The 20,580-nt window shown below is 41.0% G+C and overlaps 1 long non-coding RNA gene across 1 annotated transcript in view; it reads right to left on the reverse strand.

Moving 5' to 3' along the window:
• Nucleotides 1–12,538: 12,538 nt before the first annotated feature.
• LOC103185973 overlaps nucleotides 12,539–20,580 on the reverse strand; it is a 29,182-nt gene continuing 21,140 nt past the window's right edge. The window contains exons 2-3 of the long non-coding RNA XR_488699.2: nucleotides 14,504–14,577; nucleotides 12,539–12,976 (exon numbers count right to left, since the gene is read on the reverse strand). This is a non-coding gene — a long non-coding RNA (uncharacterized LOC103185973). The remainder of the gene's footprint in view (nucleotides 12,977–14,503; nucleotides 14,578–20,580) is intronic.

Genomic DNA, 20,580 nt, shown 5'->3' on the forward strand with positions numbered 1-20,580 from the left:
CTTGCAAAGCGAATGCTCTAACCACTGAGCTACAGGACTCCAATTAAATATTTGATGCTAGCCTGGCTCAGTTGGTAACAGCCCCCTAGTAAAAAGGTTGTGGGTTCAAGCCCCACATCGGGATTTTGAGTTTATAGTTGATGTTAACACTCCAGTGCACTTGCTTTGTCAGAGGTGCTGTTCTTTTGGATGAAGCCAAGCTCCCATCTGTCCATTCAAGCAGACTTTAAAAATCCCCTGGCACCATTTCAAAAGATGCTTGGCCAACAATCCACAGATAAACTAATAACAACAACAACAGCTTACATTTATATACTGCCCTTCACGCAAAGTAGCGCTTAGAGTTCTTGACAGTGGCGGAGTTTGACCCTGAGCCAGGGGGGAGGTGACAGTATCACTTCACTTCATGACTGTGTGCAAATTAGCTTCACGTTCACTTTACTTTGCAAAATGAAAGAATTTGGCCAATTCTGGACACTGAATTGCTACCTAAATAAATAGATATTTATCTGTGAATCAACTCATAGCACTTACCTGTGAACTGCCTCCTCAAAACCTCCTCCACCTTCATCTCTGACTTTTCCACCCTCCTAGCTTCCCTCTGCCTCTGTTCTCCTCCTCGTCCTCGGCGACTTCAACCTTCACTTCACCCCCTCCTGCTCTATTCCTCGGACTTCTCCTTTCTCCTCTCCCCTCACAACGTCTCCATCCACATCCACCCTGCCACCCACGTTCATGGCCACCACTCGACTTGGTGATCACCCGGGGCCTCAGTGTCTCAGATATCACAATCACAGCTATCTCCGATCACCATTTCATCTCCTTTAACTCCTCAATCACTCTGCCACCGCCACGCAATCCACCTCCAGCTTTTACCATCCCTGGAAAAAAATCTCCCAGCAATCCATCTCCACTGCCCTGGAATCATTTGAACTTCTCCCCCTCTGGCCTACCTCCCGCACTGATTTATCCTCCTCGCTCACTCTCCTCCGCAATTCCCTCCCCACCACTTTTGATGCCCTTGCCCCCCTCATCTCCCAAACCGTCTCCAACTCATGAACCTCACCCTGGTACACCAGCCACCTCCGCTCCCTCAAGGGTCAGGTGCTTGCCGCCAAATACACCTGACTTAAATCTGACCTAACGGTCCACCGGCAGATCTGGTTAGACCGCATCAAAACGTACCACTCTGCTCTCGCCTCCATCAAATTGTCCTTCTACTCCAAGATAATCTTGGAGGCAAAGGACAACCTCAGGCTCCTATTCTCCACCACCAACCGGCTACGTCGTCCACCCTCCCACACCTTGCCCCTTCTCTCCTCAAGCTCTGACTGTGAGGAGATGCTGGATTTCTTCGAGTCCAAAATCGAGGGGATCCGATCAGCTGCCTCCGCCTTCCCAACTGCTATTCCTTCCCCATCTCCACCCCACACTCCGACCCTTACCCATCCCTCCCTCTACATCTTCGAACCTGTCTCCCCCTCCTCTCTCATCACCACCATATCCAGCATGAAACACACCACCTGCTCCCTTGACCCCATCCGCACTCCTGTCCTTACCTCCTAGCTCCACCTCCTCGCCCCTCTACTCTCTGACACCATCAATCTCTCCTTATCATCTGATACCATCCCCATCCCCCTAAAAACAGCTCTAATCACCCCTACCCTGAAAAAAACCTTTCCTGGACCCATCCCTGCTTTTTAACTACTGGCCCATCTCCAACCTCTCTTTTCTTTCCAAGGTCCTTGGAAGAGTTGTTGCTTCCCAGCTTCACTCCTTCTACCGCTCCCTTCACGAGCCTCTCCAATCGGGTTTCCGTGCTGCTCACAGCAAGGAAACTGCTCTAGTCAAGGTGACAAATGACATCCTGTTCATCTGTGACCAGGGCTTCCTCTTCTTCCTTGTCCTCCTCAACTTCTCTGCTGCTTTCAATACCGTGGATAACTCCATCCTCCTCCACTGCCTCTCCCCTCACCTCAACCTTCAAAGTTCTGTCTTTGAATGGTTTAGGTCTTAACTCTCACACTGCCTCCAATTTGTCTCCACCAATGGTTTCTCTTCCAGTCCCCACAGTTCCACATGTTCTCGGATGACATCCAACTCTATCTCTCTGCCTCCACCCTCAATTCCAGAACAACTGATGTCCTGACAGACTGTCTGTCTGACATCAAGGCCTGGATGAGAGCCAACTTTCTACAGCTGACTGTCAATAAGACCGAGGCTCCCCTGATAGGCTCGCGCCAGCGCCTCCGCACCCCAGGCACTGGCACTAGCAGCATCAGCATCCACGGATGCACATTCAACCTCACCAAGCCAGTCAGGAACGTGGGTGTCTTGTTCATTTCTCGACTGTCCTTTCTCCCCCTTATTCATGCCATGACCCGTTCTGCTTTCCCCCACCTCCACAACATTGCTTAACTCCGCCTCACCCCTCAGGCCACACAAACCCTCAAGGTTTCATTACCTCAAGGCTCGACTACCAGAAAATCCATCCTTGTTGGCCTCCCCAACTGTTCCCTCCACAAGCTGCCGATCATCCAGAAATGTGCAGCTCGTGTCCTCTCCCGCACCAGGCTCCGTGACCCCATCACACCCACCCTCACCCGGCTTCACTGTTACCCATCCCTCAGAGGATAGAATTCAAAATCCTCGTCCTCACTTTCAAGGGCCTCCAAGGCCTTGACCCCTCCTCCATCTCTGACCTGCTAACCCCAATCAACCTGTCTGCTCCCTCCATTCAGCAGGCTCCGGCCTGCTCCATGCCCCCGTTTGACTCACCCTACCTTTGGCAGCCACTCTTTCAGTCTCTCTGCCCCTACCCTTTGCAACTCCATCCCCCAATACCTTCGCCTAGCTCCCTCCCTTGCCTCCTTGAAGGCATGATTCAAGACCCTACTTTTTGACTGTGCTTTCCATCCTACCCCCTCTGCCCTCCCTCATCCCAACCCTACCCCACCACGCTCGGGTCCTGATCCCTAACTGTTTGGCGGTCCTTCCGACGTGAAAGGCGCTTTACAAATGTAATTTTATTGTTGTTCTTGTTGATTCACCATTAAAGGCTATAATAATAATAATCCATGCATTTTATGTAGTGCTTTTCACGTCTTTTAGACGTCTCAAAGCGCTTCACAGAATAGACCGTAAAGTGAATTGACTGTATTTTTGTGGGCGAAACATGGCAGCTAATTGCGCACAGGGTTGTCCCCCAAACAGTCGTGGATTGAAGTGACCAATTTATTATTTTTTTCTTGAGCGAATATTATCAGGCGTGTGGAGTAAGGAAATGTGCCCAAGGTTTCACCCTGCCAGGAATCAAACCCGCTTGCGAGGCGAGTGTTCCACCACTGAGCTACAGGACTTCACAGGCTATATATTAAATGCAAGTATTACTACAAAATGCACAGTGACTTTACAGTATATCCGTTAAGCGCTTGAGACATCCTCCCAATGTGAAAGGTGTTACATCAAATGCAATTGATGTTCTATTATTTGAATGTCATGAGATAAATGAGGAAAATACTGAGTGAACAGAAAAGTAAACATTTTTGTAACCTTGTGCTGTTTCTGTCAGTGTCTGGAAGTGACACTCCCTCCTACTGAAGCAGAATTACATTAAAGTACGTCTAGACTGCTCTAATAACCTGCAATAATCTAGCACTGGCAAGAATACTCACTGTCATTTTTCATTAGTTTCTCCTTGTACTTAAAAGTACATCATAAAAGGAGGATTGTTTAATCAGTACAAAAATCCCATGTGAATCAACAAATAGTCCTTGCTCAGAATGGGAGTAGAAAATGTCATGAATAGAATAGTTTCCATAATCCAGAGATTCTAAGGATATTTATCTTGCTCCATCAGGACTTTGGAATCATATCACTAGTCCATTTTCATCTGTAACTTGACAAAAATAATTTAAAAAAAAATCATTTTGACATTGAAAAACATTTCGATTCTACATACAATTAGACCTATGTTGACTTGTATTCATACTTTCCCCAGCAGATATTAATTGCCTTTGCCTTGTACTCAAAAAAATGTTACTGGATGTTGATAATATGGCTCCATGTTTTATCTGTTCCTGTTCCATTTGTGAATCCTCCATTTGAAAGCCTCAACGACACAAGATATCTTGTAATTAAATAGTACCTCTGCAGAACAGACACAAAACTATAAATGTTCTCTTATCTTACAATATAAACTTACACACACATATGTATGTCCCATATATACGTATGGGAGGAAAAAGATAACCAAAAGACCAGTCAAAGAAGTAGGTCTTGAGATGGACCTTGAATGAGGTGAGGGAGGGAGGGAGGGAGGGAGAAAGGGAGGGAGGGAGGGAGGGAATCCTTCGCACCCCATTCAAGGGACTGCCCCTCCCTCCCTTCAAATCCCACCTAAAGACCGTCCTTTTGGATCATGCTTATGGTCACCTCCCCCCTCCCTCTGCCGCTGGTTTGGGGTCAGACTCCCCACTGTCAAGCTCTCTGGGACCTACCCAGTGTGAAGGGTGCTATATAAATGCAAGTTGTTGTTGTTATTGAGTCGGAGAAACTCCAGGCTGGAATTAATAATAATAATCCTTGTATTTGATATAGTGCTTTTCACTTCCTCTGGACGTCTTAAAGTGCTTCACAGAGTATACTGTAAAGTGAATTGACTGTATACTTGTGGGCCAATTGCGCACAGCAGTGTCCCACAAACAGTCATGGATTGATTGATCAAAATATCATTATTAGTGTTTTCTTAATCAATTATTACCCCTGGAAAAGCGATATACCAATTGACTAACGACCGGATTCCTACTTATTGCTAAGTAAACAGAGGCATGTGGAGTAAGGAAACTTGCCCAACATTTCGCCCTACCAGGAATTGAACCCAGGTCTCTCGCTTGTGAGTCAAGGGCTCTAACTGCTGAGCTACAGGAAGCCAGACCAGACGGTAGGGGCAGATAGGCTGAAATCATGCTTGCCAATGGTGAGGTAGGGGACACAAAGCAGACCAGTGTCTGCTGAGCAAAGGGAGCGCTGGGTCAGTCGGGCTTGAGGAGACAGCAAACAACAACAAAACTTCCATTTATATAGTGTCCATCATGTGGGTAGACCTCATAATAATAATAATAATAATAATAATAATAATCTTTGCATTTGATATAGCGCTTTTCACATCTTCTCGACGTCTCAAAGCGCTTCACAGAATAGACTGTAAATTGAATTGACTGTATATTTGTGGGCAAAACATGGCAGCCAATTGCACACAGCAGTGTCCCACAAACAGTCGTGGATTGAAAATGACCAATTTATTATTGTTTGGTTTTTGGAGGGATTATTATTAGGCGTGTGGAGTAAGGAAACTTGCCCAAGGATAGAGCTTAAAAGCAGTGTGGCTTGTCACTGAGCTGCAGAGGTTGCTAACAGAAAAGTAGCAGCATCGGGAGAGTGCTTTCCAGATGGAGTATTGTCACATAGGAAATGTGGGAATACATTTTAAGGATCTGTCTTCTTAAAGATGTGTCTATTGTTTGTTTTTAAACATTCAAGTTGTCCATCACACCAAAAAGCCTCTCCACTGACATCAGACATGAGTAAGCAGCAATGCAGGGAATTCTATTGATTGCCATCCTATCCCACGAAAACCCCCAGCGCTCAGCATAATCAGTCTGAAGCCTCCCAAGCCAATTTTATCTGTACTCAGAACTTCTGTAAGTCCACTGCTGTAGCTGCTAAATGAAACTTTATGGAAAAGAATATAACATGATGGAATTTACAAGGTGTTGGATTTTACGTGGTGCCAGAGCTGCAACATTAAAGTAATAGAGTATGCAGTCGATATTTTCATTCATTGTGAAAAGTCAAATCAAGTACAAGACATTGCCAAGATTGCAGAGTAGAAGAGAAAAAGGAATAAATCAGAAATTGGTACCGGAGAAGGGAATGCGTAGAGATGAAGTTGTATTTGTCTGATACCTGGCAGTCTAGCATAGGGAGTTTATAACCTCCTGATTTTGTATAGAATAAGCAGCATAATAACAGGGTGCAGACCTACAACAAGGATACACAAGTCATAAATTTGACCCTGGCTGTGATTGAGAGTGCAGAAAGATGGAGAAACAGACTTGCAATATTCACAGATTTCCCATAGGCTATTGTATGCTCCAACAATGCTAAATCAGGATTATTGTATCAGCTCTGTCATTTCCAGGGTTGTATTAACTCAGCAGTCGTCTTTCTGCAATCAGGAGACATTATTTCAGGAGGGATCATTGTATCCAAAGGATTCCAATGGCAAAAGAAACAATGGGAAATTATAAGCAGAACTTCTGAGATTAATATGAACTGCCAAAACAGACCCTGTTATAGTCCTTAGTGTTCACAAAATAAGAATTTGTGTCATAAATATAAGGTTTTACCTTGACATTCTGCTTCAGGAAAGTCAAACATGTTACTCTTCAAATAAAAATGAGAACTAACTTGAACGTTTATCTGTAACACACAATATTTTTTAATGGGGGGAAAGGAGGAAGGATTGCAGTACGTGATGTGATCATTAGCACCTGTAATAATGATCACATCACGTGCTGCATTTTCTCCCCATTGTTTCAAACCCACTGAAGTGGGATTTGGCCAAATTGTTCCACTGAACCTCTTAATAACAGTGCATCTGTCTCACTTACAGTGAAATTTGTAAGTAAAATTGAAACCAAGGTATTACAGTTTTTACATTGGCAGGCTGATCTCTACATTCTATTGTTAAATATATTTGAGGTGGCCCCTCGCCTGAGAGGGTGGACCGAATAGAAAATGATTCAACCCAGGTGTTCAGCCCAGAATTCTAACCTAAAATGAGCACATGGGAAATAGACAAGCGTTCTGCCAGGTCTGAGGTGCGGAAAGAATATTAGCTTGAACTGTATTACCTGGGGGTGGGGGAGAGAGGGAGGTGACACCTCAGAGGGAGGTGACGACCTCCCATTTACAAGGTGTTTCAGATGATATTCATTGCACCACCTGACCAGGAGGGGGCTGTGGTAATTTTCATGTAGACCCTGGCCTCAAATGAGCGTGAGACAGCGGTTAAAGAGCTTAACTCCTAAATCCCTTCATCCCCTTTCTAAGCAGGGAGATACTGACAGAAAGCCAGTAGAGTCTGTTTGGTGCCAGCTGCTTGGGTTTTGCATAATTAATTATTTAGACTGAGCCAGATGCAGTAATTAAGGTTCAGCAGTATATTATATCAGAATCACGCATGGTTTCATTTAAAGAGCCCTGAGGCAACAGGACGTCTCGACACAGTTTGAGATTTCATTTTAAAAAGAAACAAACCCAGACTTTTCCTCCAGATATCTGAGCATGAATTGAAATAGTAACAGAGAAATAAGCCATTTTCTTTGAAAATCTCAGCAACAAACAAGCAGGGTTAAAATGAGCCCTTTTTGCATTTGCAGTAAGTATTAGGTAATGTCTCATCGTACGAACGCAACACATAACTTTTTATTTTGACCACCACAATCAACCCATCAAAATAAATTATATATCGGCGATGGCATTATTGGACAGATGCAATGCATTTAATGTGCATCATTTCTGTCTGCTTATGCTCTGCAGGAGGGATTTGTTCCGTGTGTTTCTGCAGCCACACGCTATTCCCTCCATTTCAACTTTGTCAGCTTAGCTCACTTTGGCCTGAAACAGACGTTTGTGGGGTCAAGCTCCAAATCAATACCACTTGTACTACTTGTGGAGTCCAGTAGCATAGTGGTTAGCGTGCTTGCCTCGCATGTGAGAGGACTTGGGTTGGAGTCCCGGGCAGGGCAAAACCTTAGGCAAGTTTACTTACTCCACGTGACTCCGTTTTACCCAGTGGTAAGTAGGAACCTGGTTGTTAGTCAATCCGCAGATCGCTTTCCCGGGGTAATATTGCCTCCAAAAAAACTTAGTCACTCAATCCACAACTGTTTGCGGGACACAGCTGTGCACAATTGGCTGCTGCGTTTCGCCCCCAAAATACAGAGTCAATCCACTTTACAATATATTCTGTGAAGCTTTGAGATGTCTCAACAACGTAAAAAGGAGCTGTATCAAATGCAAGGATTATTATTTTTATTATTACTGTGTGCTTCTGGAATGCAGTATCTGGAATGTATATCATGGGTTATTTTAATCAATTGCTTTCTTATGCTTTTTCGTTAACTTTATTCTGTCTATATAATATTAGACCAAGATTCTGTGTGCAGTAGATTGAAGCAGACCACAAGGATGCCATTCACTGCAGAGTTGTGAGTTCCAGGGTTCTCATTGTCAAATTGGCAGCAGATTTCTGTTATCTCAGCACATCATGGTAAAAAGACAGATGCTGAACTGGAATGTGGAATCATGTGGATGTCAGTTTTTATTTTTTGGAATATAGCCAAGAAGAGCTGAACTAAATGGGTTTCTGTCACTCACAGCGGAGAAATATTTCCCCAAGTTAACAAATTATGCGACTTTCCCCATAATACTGACAGGTGGCGAGTGACCAACTGTTGTCTCTTACTAGGTGAAAAAAGCTTACTCACCTACTAATGATATGTATGCAGGGGAGGAGGGAGGGGAATAAGCTTGTTTGACTCCTGTTGTGTACGTCCGTTACCAATAAAAACATTGGGAGTGGTATGATCCACATGATGCACATGATTAGATGAATAAGTTATAGATTACTGTTGTAGGTGGAAAAATGGAAGAAATGTTCTATTTATATAGCATTTCAGGGCATCAAGAAATCGCCAGAATTTAGGAGACAGGCTAACTCGGTTGGCAGCACTCTCGTCCCTGAATAAGAAGGTGGTGGATTCAATTCATAGTGGATAAGACGCTAAAGATCCAATGGCACTCTTCAAAATGTGAAGGAAATTTTCACCAGTGTCCTCATAGAATCATAGAATTATACAGCGCAGAAGGAGGCCATTCGGCCCTTCGGGTCTGTGCCGGCTCTTTGAAAAGAGCTATCCAAATCAATCCCACTCCCCCGCTCTCTCCCCATAGCCCTGCAAACTTGTCCTCCCCAAATAATAATCTACTTCTCTTTTAAAACTTGTTATCGAATCGGCTTCCACCACCCTTTCAGACAATGATTTCCAGATCCGAACAACTCGTTGTGTGAAAAAATTTCTCCTCACCTCCTCTCTGTTTCTTTTAACAACTATTTCAAATTGGTGCCCTCAGGTTACTGACCCACCCACCAGTGGAAATCGTTTCTCCTTGTTCACCCTATCGAATCCACTCATAATTTTGAAAACTTCTATTAAGTCTCCTCTTACCCTACTCTACTTCAAGGAGAATATTTCTAGCTGCTCTAGCCTTTCCTGATAACTGAAGTCCCTCATTCCTGGTACCATCCTGGTATATCTCCTTTGCACCCTCTCCAATACCTTGACATCCTTCCTGAAGTGTAGTGCCCAGAACTGAATATATACTTTAGCTGAGGCCTAACCAGTCCTGGCAATAATTTATCAGATAAAATTTGTGATTCATTTCATGACTGTTTGTGGAACATTGTTGTGTGCAAATCAGCTGATGTATTTTCCTAAAAATACACAATCACTACACTGTATTGTAAATCCTGTGAAGTGCTCTAAGATGTTTGAACAACATGATACGTGCTCTTGCAAATGCAAGAATTGTTATTTATTATAAATTGAATACAGCTGGTTTACAAGCTGGTTTTCTGTAAGTTATTTTAAGAAATAAAAGAAAGTTTCTTCCCGAAGTCATTTTATGGTCTTGCTCTTTCCCTGACAGTAGAACAGTAAAATCCTGCACCACTCTTAATGGGTTGCTATTTTTCTCAATGCATCATAATGCCCTTTTGTTGACAAAACCCTGCCCAGAGTTATATTAATAATTCATTAATGGTATTGCAATATAACCACATAATGAAAACACAGAAAACCTTATTATTTACTCCTAAACATTTTACATTTTGTATTGTGCATTTTTGAAACATGGTCAGTATTGAAAACAGATCATATTGGTATAAACGTGCAATAGTACTGCTATTATAAATGCGTTCAGAATATATTACCCTGTGGTAAAATGCAAATTGGCAAACTATTTTAATAGGTATAGTGCAAGAAGAATATCTTTTAACCAGACTTCCATATTTCTAATTTTAAATATATATCTATTTGCATAAAATATACGGTCAATTCACTTTACAGTATATTCTGTGAAGCGCTTTGAGACGTCTAGAAGACGTGAAAAGCGCTATATCAAATGCAAGGATTATTATTATTATTATAAACAAAATGTGATTGTTTTCAATAACTTCATATACACATATACTTCATATTAGCATTAATTATAAACACAGACATGGTGTGGCATTCATTGCTCTGAGGAAAACCATGCATGTTTATTCACATGACTTCTTACAAAGAAAGAGATTTTTGTGGTAATGATAACATTGCAGGCATGTAGCCTTGCATGAATATAAGAAAAGTTGTGCACCAGCATTTCCTGATTTCCTAATCCCATCCAGTGATATTGAATGTTCTTGATTTCAGGTGGAATACTCATCTGTTCTATTAATTGTACCACTGTTCAGGTGATGCTGATCTCCTCCTGTTGTAAAAGGCGCTATACAAATGTAATTTGATGATGTTGTTGTTCAATATCTTCCCCTTTTTGGTACTCACCAATTCAGAATGTGACCTCAAGTGTTAAATGATTATATTATTATAATTTATAGTCCACAAAAGGCACCAAATTGTCTGTCTTCGCTAGAGAGGTTAAAAACGATGGCTCATTTGGGAAATAAGAAATGTCCTGCTGTGGCATAGGGGATGTTGGGGTTAAAAGACATTAAGGTAAAGGGAACGTTGCTTCTGGCATGGAAATGCTTGATGCTTGCTTAGCTCCAGACACAGAAGAATGTCCTGTTCCCCAGCATGATTCCCTTCATTTTTATAAGTACCAAAATCATATATATATATATATATATGTTTTTAAAAAGCCAATCCTTGAACACCTACATACCAGCGATCATAAAAGAGCAAAACTTTAGAAACTAGTTTTCAATACACAGCACTTCCTGAGGGACAGCAATCACACAGCCAAATGGAGAATGAATTGGCTCAGTAATACTTTTCATATGTTAGCGAAGAATGGCAACTCAAATTACTTCCAGCCCTGGTGAAATAAATAGTACATTATATGTATATTCCCTGATGCCTAAAATCTATTTGGCGTCCTTCCTGTTGTAATAGGTGGTCAAACATTGCATGAGATTCTGAAAGCTGACTCCCAGATTGCATGTAAACACAAAGGTTCAGACTGCAATGCACTGGAAAAGATGGGACATAATTGATGGCATAACAAGATTCCGATCAATCCTTATTCAATACCAACATCATTATGTTATAATAAAATAATTGTAGGTGCATTACTTTGATGCAAACCAAATGATTTCATATGTCCTGAGGAAACTCTCTTCTCTATTCCTCTGTCTTCCCACAATTGGCTTTCAGCCACTATGTCCCACAAATAGTTGTGGATTGAGTGATTAAATTATTATCATGTTTTTATATATGTATTTTTGAATCTTGTCAATTGCCACAAACATCAGCAGGATTTGTACAAATATTTACTTGAAAAGAAAAAGAATTGCAAGGCTATGGGGAAAGAGCTTTGGAGTGGGACTGAATGAATAGCTCTTTCAAAGAGCCGGCACAGGTATAATGGGTCGAATGGCCTCGTTTAGTGCTGCAGGATTCTATGATTCCATGTGGCAAAGGGTAGCCAAAGTCATCAAATAATTTAAGACCAGACTTAAATTGTTGCGCTGACACGCTCCATGCCCACTGTCAATGCCCTGTTTGTTCATTTGCTGCACTGTTTGTTTCAGTGAGTTAATTATTACTTATTTAACTTTTCACATGAGAATAAACAGGTGGTGTTTAGGAGCAAAAGCATTTAAATAGAGATTTTTTGTATTAACCTCTGGCTTTTCTGACTCAACTGTTCTTAAATGCATGTTTGGGTGTAACTTACGATATTTTCTGACAGGACTCCTTAATAAGGAATCCCACTGAACAAGTTAATTTTATCCTGCTGCTCGTGTATTGTTGCAATAGTAATTCAAGACATATTTCTTTGACCACGATTTTGGTCATCTTCCCCACTCTCTTGGTTCCCACCCCCTGGCTCAGGTGCCCATTCAACAGCATGAAGCGCTTTGACGTGACATGCACTGTATACATTGTACGACGACTACAAAAACAACAAAATTACATTTGGATAGCGCCTTTCACGTCAGGAGGATGTCCCAAGGAGTTGTATTGTATTGCCATCAGTCCGTGGGAACTCCTATCTGGAATTAGATCACTTTAGAGTGTAGGTTTAATGGGTGGGCAGTTACCACAAGGAGTCCAACTCGGATTTCCTGTTGAAGAATCCCTTATCAACTAAGATACAGTGCAAACTAGATCTCTACATTTCAAAATGGATTTAACAATAAAGAAGATCCAAAAAGCATTTTGCGAATGCAATACGATCTTTATTGCCAAACATCTTACAAGCTTGTTTTTAAGTGCCAGGGTTCACTAATGTAACTAGTGGTGGGCCTATTCTTCCAAAATAAAGTGCTCCCCTTGAGAAGACATACCCCTAAGCTATTTTTCCGAAGGAGCTATTGATCAGGTCAGGTAGGGGATGATGGTGAGGATGGATCATCCTTCTTTGGCGCCTTCTAGGAATTCTTTCTTCACAGCATCTGTAAGAGTTTTAATATCGCTTATGAGACCTTCCATTTTGACTCCCAATGCATCAATTCTGCCATTCACTATTTTAAAACCCTCATCGACCGTAGAAGGTAATTGATCCAGCTTTGGCTCCTTGCTACTTCCAGATGAATCTGCTTCGGCTGACATTTTGTTTTGGGAGAGTGTCTAGTTATTTCTGTTGTCTGGTTTCTCTGGCTGGGAGAGATGGTCTGAAATATCTACACAGTAAAACAAAGAGGCTTCAATAACAAGACATTACAAGAGCTACGAGTGGAACCACTGGAGAAGCACAGCACCTCAGCTCTCCACTAAAAGAGGCATCTCACAGAGTCCTTATAGAGGACTACAACAATAATAATTTATTCTTATACAGCAACATTCACTTAGGAATGTATTTGCATTTTGGTGAGCTAGGTGTCTTGATACAAGCTGAAATCGATCATCATGCTTAAGAGTATCCAAACGAGACTGAGAGTTCCACATATATCATTTCTTATTGGGAAATGTCTCAAAATGCTTCACAGAGAGTGAGAGAACCTCATATGTCACAATGCTGAACAGAATAAGATGCCGGATGGGAGGGAGAAGGTGAATTCAGAATCCATCCAACCCATGTTGTAATGGGCAGACAGTTGGATGGATATTATAGTATAATAATAATAATTCTTCCATTTGACATAGCGTCGTATCTTGTCTTCAAGACGTCTCAAAGGATTAAATTCTGGAATTGAATCCTTAATATTGTTATATTAAAGGATTCTATTCTGGAAGGATTAAATCAAAGGAGCTGAAAGGCTGTCTTTACTTATACATCTCTTGTTTTCTTGAGATAAAATCCCAACCATACGTTTGTATATTGAGGCACAGTAATTGGTTTCACTGCACAAGCGTGTAGTTGTCCTACTTGCGGGCCAGTTCCCACCCTAAAACAAACATGTCTGACTTCCGGGTCATTGGAAGTGATGTTGACAGTCCAACACCCAGTTTGCTGCATTTGTCGAAACAATGTCGGTGGCTATCTGATGACTCAGAAGTTGTCGAGAAGATAAAATGGCTGACTTCTGGCTCATTAGGTTGGTGGCGACATTTTCGTATGCACAGCAAATCAAGAAGTAATGGTGACACCCAAATAAACTGTCTGGTGTATAGGAAGTGAACATACCAGCCGCATACTGTGCAGTGAATGGGATCTGCAGTGCATCTATGTTATAACCAGGATGAAGGGTACAATAATGGGTACCTCGCTACACTGTAGTAGTAATCAGAGGCTCACCTAAGTCTTCCTTCTATTTGATTCACAATGTAAGATTGTTAATGCTGTGCCCAACATGAAATGGGTATCTTTACATAGATTTGATGGACTGTGCTGCATGGAAGTAAGCCATTCGACCTAATCAGTCCATGCTGTCTTATACTCCATATGAGTCTCTACCCACTCTTTATTCCCTCCCATATCTTTCTATTTTCTTCCCCCCTTATGCTCATTCAGTTCAAATGGACATTAAAAATCCTATGGCATTATTTGAAAAGTGAAGGGAATTTCTCCCAATGTCCTGGGAAGTAATCTCCCAAATTACAAAAAAGGTCACTCACTTCATAACTGTTTGTGGGACATTACAGTGAGCAATTCTGCTGCCATGTTCATTGACAGTTGACTGAAAAACTGTTGGAAGCACTTTGAGACAATTTGACATGATAACGTGCTAAATCAATATTTTATAGAGCGTATCATTATATATCTGTACCTCAGTGCAGAATTCTTTTTTTCTGAAGTTCTTCCCTGGTAACTACATTATTTGTTTGGCTGCATGGCTTCGATCTAGAAATAAAAATATATTGGGGTTAAAAAATATCCTGAAAAAAATCACAGGTAGGATACTTTTACGGTTGTCATCACCCATGAACACGGTTTTAAATTGTGCTTTTTGGGGGCTCATTTGCTTTCTCTCTCTCTTTCTTTCCAAAACATACTTTTCTTTTTTTCTCTCACACATTCTGTCTATTCCATTTACATTCTCAAGTTCAGCACTCCCTCTTTTCCCGTCACTCTCTAGATTGTTGTTCTCACATTTGGGCCATTTATTTGGTTGGACCTCTGCCAGCCTAAAGATGTTCTCTTTGGTCAGCCAGGTGTCTGATACATACATAAACCAATCAATATGCTTGAGTATCCAAATCAGACTGAGAATTCCACCTATATTTGCCATTTATATATCGAAATTTCTGTGTCTGGAATGCAATAGGCTCTCTCCATGGAGGGATACACTCCACCTGACTGAAACTGGAGAGTAAGAAGCAAAAATCTACTATATTTTACTTTTTTGTGCTTTGAATACTTTTATTTTCTATTGCGTTTAACACCAGCTGAAACAGTGTTATACTCGTTTCATTATAAAACAAAGCCTTGAGGTTGACATATCTTAATCACTGCAAATTTAGCAAGTGACAATCTAGAATTGATTAACAGTAAATAAGTCTATTGATAAGATTATTAGCGGTTTATTCAAAGATAAATTGTGTCCTATTTCAAGAGAGAAAAGTCAAGTCTCATTTCATCATTGCCAATGTCACAATGGCATTGTGAGTAAGTGACAGGATCACATGTGAGTGTTATGAACAGGAAGTGAATTCTCTTATTGCTTTGTGTGTCTGTATTCACAGAGCAAAATGACAAGAAAATACTTTTTCAACCACTTTTTTTTTGCTTTTTATTTCCCCTCCTGGAGGCACAACATTGTGCTGGTATATTGCTCAGCTCTGTGATTGTCCAAATATCTACATAATCCTGTTTATTTATATGCGAGTCAAGACAGAGTTTGTGTGTGTGTGTGTGTATGTTTTGACCACTGTGAGCATCACAGTCAAGCATGATCTTGCCCTCACCTGATGTCCAGACGTGCAAATGTTCCCGGCTATTGGGAGTGGGAACCTTAGCCCATCTTTCTCAATTCACGAGGTCGAATGCAGGCACTTTATTGCTCCCCCGCATGAGATCAGTGAACACAGCACAGATCAGAGATCAAATATATTTTGCACAGACAGTGATTTTACCAACTGAGCTGTTGGTGGGAGAGTTGCTAGCCAACAGTATTTTTAAGTCACAATACCCATTTAAGAGCGCAAGGGGGCAACTTTCATCACCATGATGTTCAGCCTGACCCACGATTATATTTATTTTAAGTTTAAAGTTGTTTTTTCAGCTGAGACACTGCATTTCCATTAGACTATTTTGGAAATAATATTGTGCTCCCAGCTTTGCATATCGCTTTTACTCTTTACAAAATGCCACTTGATTAATTTAGTCTTTTCATCCCAAGGTGGTCCCCAGCCATTTCTGCTTTGAAAAGACAAGTTAAAAATTAACCAGTGTACTATTGTACTAAATACCCAGGGAGAAGAAGCACAAAAACACATTTTGAGCATCCACTAGACTAAGGGAGAACATATGACTGGTTTGCAATAGAGTGACAACATCTTACAATGAATTATTTAAGTACAATATAATGCTCAGATTGATGAGCGTTTTTAGGATTTAGCTAACATTTGAAGCTGTGGAAAGTAAATGGATTTTGAAGTTAGAAATATTAGATTAAAGCTTTGTATGTTTCAGACCACTGGAAAGCCATCCTATAACACTGATAGGAATACTCCAGGCTCCAGTTTCAAGATAAACAGGACAAACTTGCACTGAGCACGAATCAACTACACACACAGATATTTTGTTCTCATTTTGTGGCATAAGATAAATTCTTAAAACAATTACCATTGCACCTGGCTCACCGGAGTAATCTTCCTCAAAATAGCACTTAGTGATGGCTTGTTGATGTCTTACCATTAGTTTCTTCATCTCCATTGGGAAAATGGCAATCACAAGCTGTTGTCATACTACCAATAAGTGACGTAAGTGGTAACTGACTTGCTCCTGGATCTCTTAGGTATGCCACTGTTTGCTAAATTCAAAACTAGATAGGATATGGGACTAGAATGGATTATGGCTTTGAGTTCTGAGGTTTAGTATTTTGAGGATTAAACTGCGCTGAAAACGTTTTAAATTTTAATGCCTCCACATCAAAGATACAGATGAGCAACACAAATTATTTTTGGTGCCCATTTTATATTCAAACAATTCCTGGATAGCAAGTAAAATAGGATTGTCTGGTTTTAAACCAAATGGATGGCAACTCTAGGTTAAATCCACCAGAATAAAACTCGTCATTCACGTCATGACTTTGTGGAATATTGCTGTGTGTAAATTGACTGCTGTGTTTGCCTACAAATACAGTTTACAGTAAAACAACGTCCTGTGAAGCATTTCAATGACTTGATGAAGAGTTGCATCAAACACAAGGGTTATTTAGATTTCTTAGAAAGTTAGCTGCGGGTAAAGAAGTACATTTTTATGAACAATACAAAAAAAGGAGCGTGGATTATTGGAGGGGAATTCATGGCATTGGAGTGATGATTCATTGTTATTCACCATACCATGTCAGTAACTGAATAATAGACCACTACTTAAGATATTACTTATAAAGCACTCTGAGACACCGTGCGCCGTGGAGGGCACTATATAAATTCAAGTTGTTGTGTTGTTGTTGTTGTAAGATGAAACTGATAACAAGCCAACTGTACTCAACGTGCATGAGGAACACAGCAATTTGCCCAACAGAAAGGATATTTGTCAGAATGTTGGAACTTATTGACTTTAATGGTATGAGTTTCTAATGGGGTAAATTAAAAGCCCATTATAAGAATGTGAATTCTTTCCAGCACCTTGGGACATCTTCCTAAGCCTGCCAACTTCTGCAAATTTGCCAAATGTCAGTATTTATGTGAATACCATTCATGGTTGTGAGATTACATATATGTATATTTCCAAATGTCCAACACAGTTCTATTCCAAAGAACACTGTGCCAAAATGACCTGTGCATTATCTGTGTATGATTGGTACACCACACATGTATTTATTCTATAACTGTACTGTAAGAAAGCCAAACATTATTTTACAAGAAGTACAAAGAATTGTATAGACTGTACAGCACTGAATTGCCTATTTGGCCCAACTAGTCCATGCCATTGTTTATACTCTGCAATAACCTTCGCTACTCCTAATCCTTTCTTCTCATTCCCCCTTCCCTAACCCTCTATTTTCTTCTCAATTGTGCTTATTTGTCAAAGCTATGTGTTAAAATGTCATCTTTAATTTGTAAGAACCATGGGAAACTGATTTCCAAATTAAAACTGAATTTAAAAATGTTCCACAAAATTGCACAATCTTAAATTTTAACACAACGTGTGGAATTTCAGACCTATCGATGTGGAATACAGATCACTGCTGGGAGAGGGTCAGAGGTACCTTCCCTCTGAACTCCCCACCCATCAATAAATTGTTGTTGTGGTCCTGTTGACAATTCATGAAGCTGAATTCAAGCACATATTTCACTTCTCTAGTCAGCGAACTCTTTGCACTCTTCATCTCATTGTTGCAGCCTCATGTGCTGTGACAAGTACTCAAAGCAGGAATTCATTTACTTTAGCTGTTGTCACTGTGTGTTTGACCACTGGCCACCCACATCAGGTCACTATCTAAGTTATTCATTTATTCCGGGACAAGATGAAGCAGTCAACAGTTTGGGTCCACAACCTCAACCCCCACTCAAACCCATCCACCACTCATCTGTAGAGAGGCTGTAAAGGAATAAAATGCTTAGAAACAGGTTGTTTTTTCTGCTTGTAGCGCACTGTTTAATGAAAGTTAGTCTTGATAACACAGATTATAACATGACGTGTTCGAGCTGAAGGTAAGAGAGCGGTCAAAATTCAAGCCATTTATCAAAGGTAAGCAAAAAGATAGGGTGATATCAGCATTTGTGCAAGATTTCACAGAAAAAGAGTTTCTTGAAAGCACTGATTATTCTTTCAATGATTTACCTCGATATTGATAAAGTCCAGGTGCCAGACTGAGATAGTTTTGGTGAGAAGCAACACAGTTGCAACATCAAATGATTACAATTCCCAATTCTTGCCTATGCCCTGCTTACTGCACTCACTGACTTAGGACTCCAGACAAACAGAAGCTGACTGAGAATTGGACACATGAATTTCACTGAACATTCATGCCTTGACCACTAAGCACCTGCACTATCTCTATACTGTATTGACATGTTAGCATGGAGAGTGCACTCGACCCACAATCAACATTCTTTAAAAGATGCTTTTTAAGCAGAAAGTACAGACAGGCAGAACTTCTTACAGCAAATTACAATTTCGTATGAACATTTTCTGACTTTTAACTGTTATTTTGTTACATCCCAGTTCGATCAAACTCTGTTAACTTTTGAGAGAGAGGATTATAACCCTTGACAAGATTACCCTCACCCCTTATAGAGAAAATTTGCCAAAATTTCATAGGTCTGCGATATTCTACTATTCCAAGATCGAAAAATTAACACATTGGAATAAGCAGATACACTTGTACAACACATGTGGTCTATCAGAATAAAACTCAAACCAACATAACATCGAATCAGTTAAAATATGCTAAGGTTTGGAGTGACATTTTTACCTTTCAAATCCTAGGATGAAAGTCGCCTTGGTGCAATGTGCAGCAATTAATATAAACAACTGTCACATGACAGCACAATGGTACACTGTGACCTCGCTTTGCGTACAGCCATAAACTTGATCACCACTATCCTGACTTTATATTGAACATATTTGTTCCTAGACTTACGCCCCAGCATCGTTCATCACTGACTCTTTCTCGTTTCTTTTCTAACAGCCTTGGTACCCAACACCCACAAACATTTCAAGAGAAGCCCCCACCACTGCCGCCTTCTCAGGGCAATCATCAATGAGCAATAAACTCTGATCCTGCCAGTGTCACAACAAAAAATAATAACTTGCCTCTATATAGAGCCCTTCACCCAGGGTAGCGTCTCGGAGTGTTTGATTGGGACGTAGCCGGGAAAAGGGGGCAGGTATCCATAAGCACTGTCAAAGAGGAAGGTCTTCAGGCATTATCTGAAAATGGGGAAGGAGAGGGCAAAGAGGAGGGATTGAGGTAGAGGGTTCCAAAGTTTCAAGGCAGAGTGGCTGAAAGCACGTTCGCTGGTGATGGAGTGAAGGGGACAAGGGACAAGCAGGAGGCCAGAGCCAGCGAGCGGAGACAGCGGCTAGTAAAGTGGAGAGTAAGCAGGTCGGAGAGCTAGGGAGGTGCCAGAGAATGATGGGATTTGTAGACGAGCGTGAGGATCTTGAAGTCATGTGACAAGGAGTCAGTAAAGCTGGCAAAGACTGATGTGATGTGCGTACGGAGTTTTGTGTACGTGAGTATAAGTGGTGGAATTTTGTATTGATTGGATTTTGAGCTGGGGAGACCAGCGAGGAGATGGCATTGGAATAATCAAGGCGGTAGGTGACGAAAGCATGGAAGAGGGTTTTGGCTGCAATCTTGAATTTCAATGTTAGTTTGGAATTCAGAAACCGTGAAAAGCCAAACTGAGATTGAATTTCAGATTTTTTCCCCACGATTCTGCATTATCTTACATTTTAACGCAACATTTTTTTTTACAGACTCACGCAAAGACAAGGTGGAATTTGGGGCTTTGGATGCTGTCAGATCCAAAGCAGTCCCCAAGCGGGGCAAAGTCAAGTTTCTACAAATAGATCTGAAATGGTAGAATTCAGTTCATTTTAGGCTGTGTTTGATTCCCAGAACTCCCGACTTTTATTAGTAAGGGAGGATTCCTTTTTAAAGAATTAACTGAGATTGCTATGCATCAGCACTGCAGTTCTCAGAAGAATTATCCCAAGAGAACTAGA

The sequence above is a fragment of the Callorhinchus milii genome, unplaced genomic scaffold, assembly GCF_018977255.1.
Source record: "Callorhinchus milii isolate IMCB2004 unplaced genomic scaffold, IMCB_Cmil_1.0 Scaffold3, whole genome shotgun sequence".
NCBI classification, from domain to species: Eukaryota; Metazoa; Chordata; class Chondrichthyes; order Chimaeriformes; family Callorhinchidae; genus Callorhinchus; species Callorhinchus milii.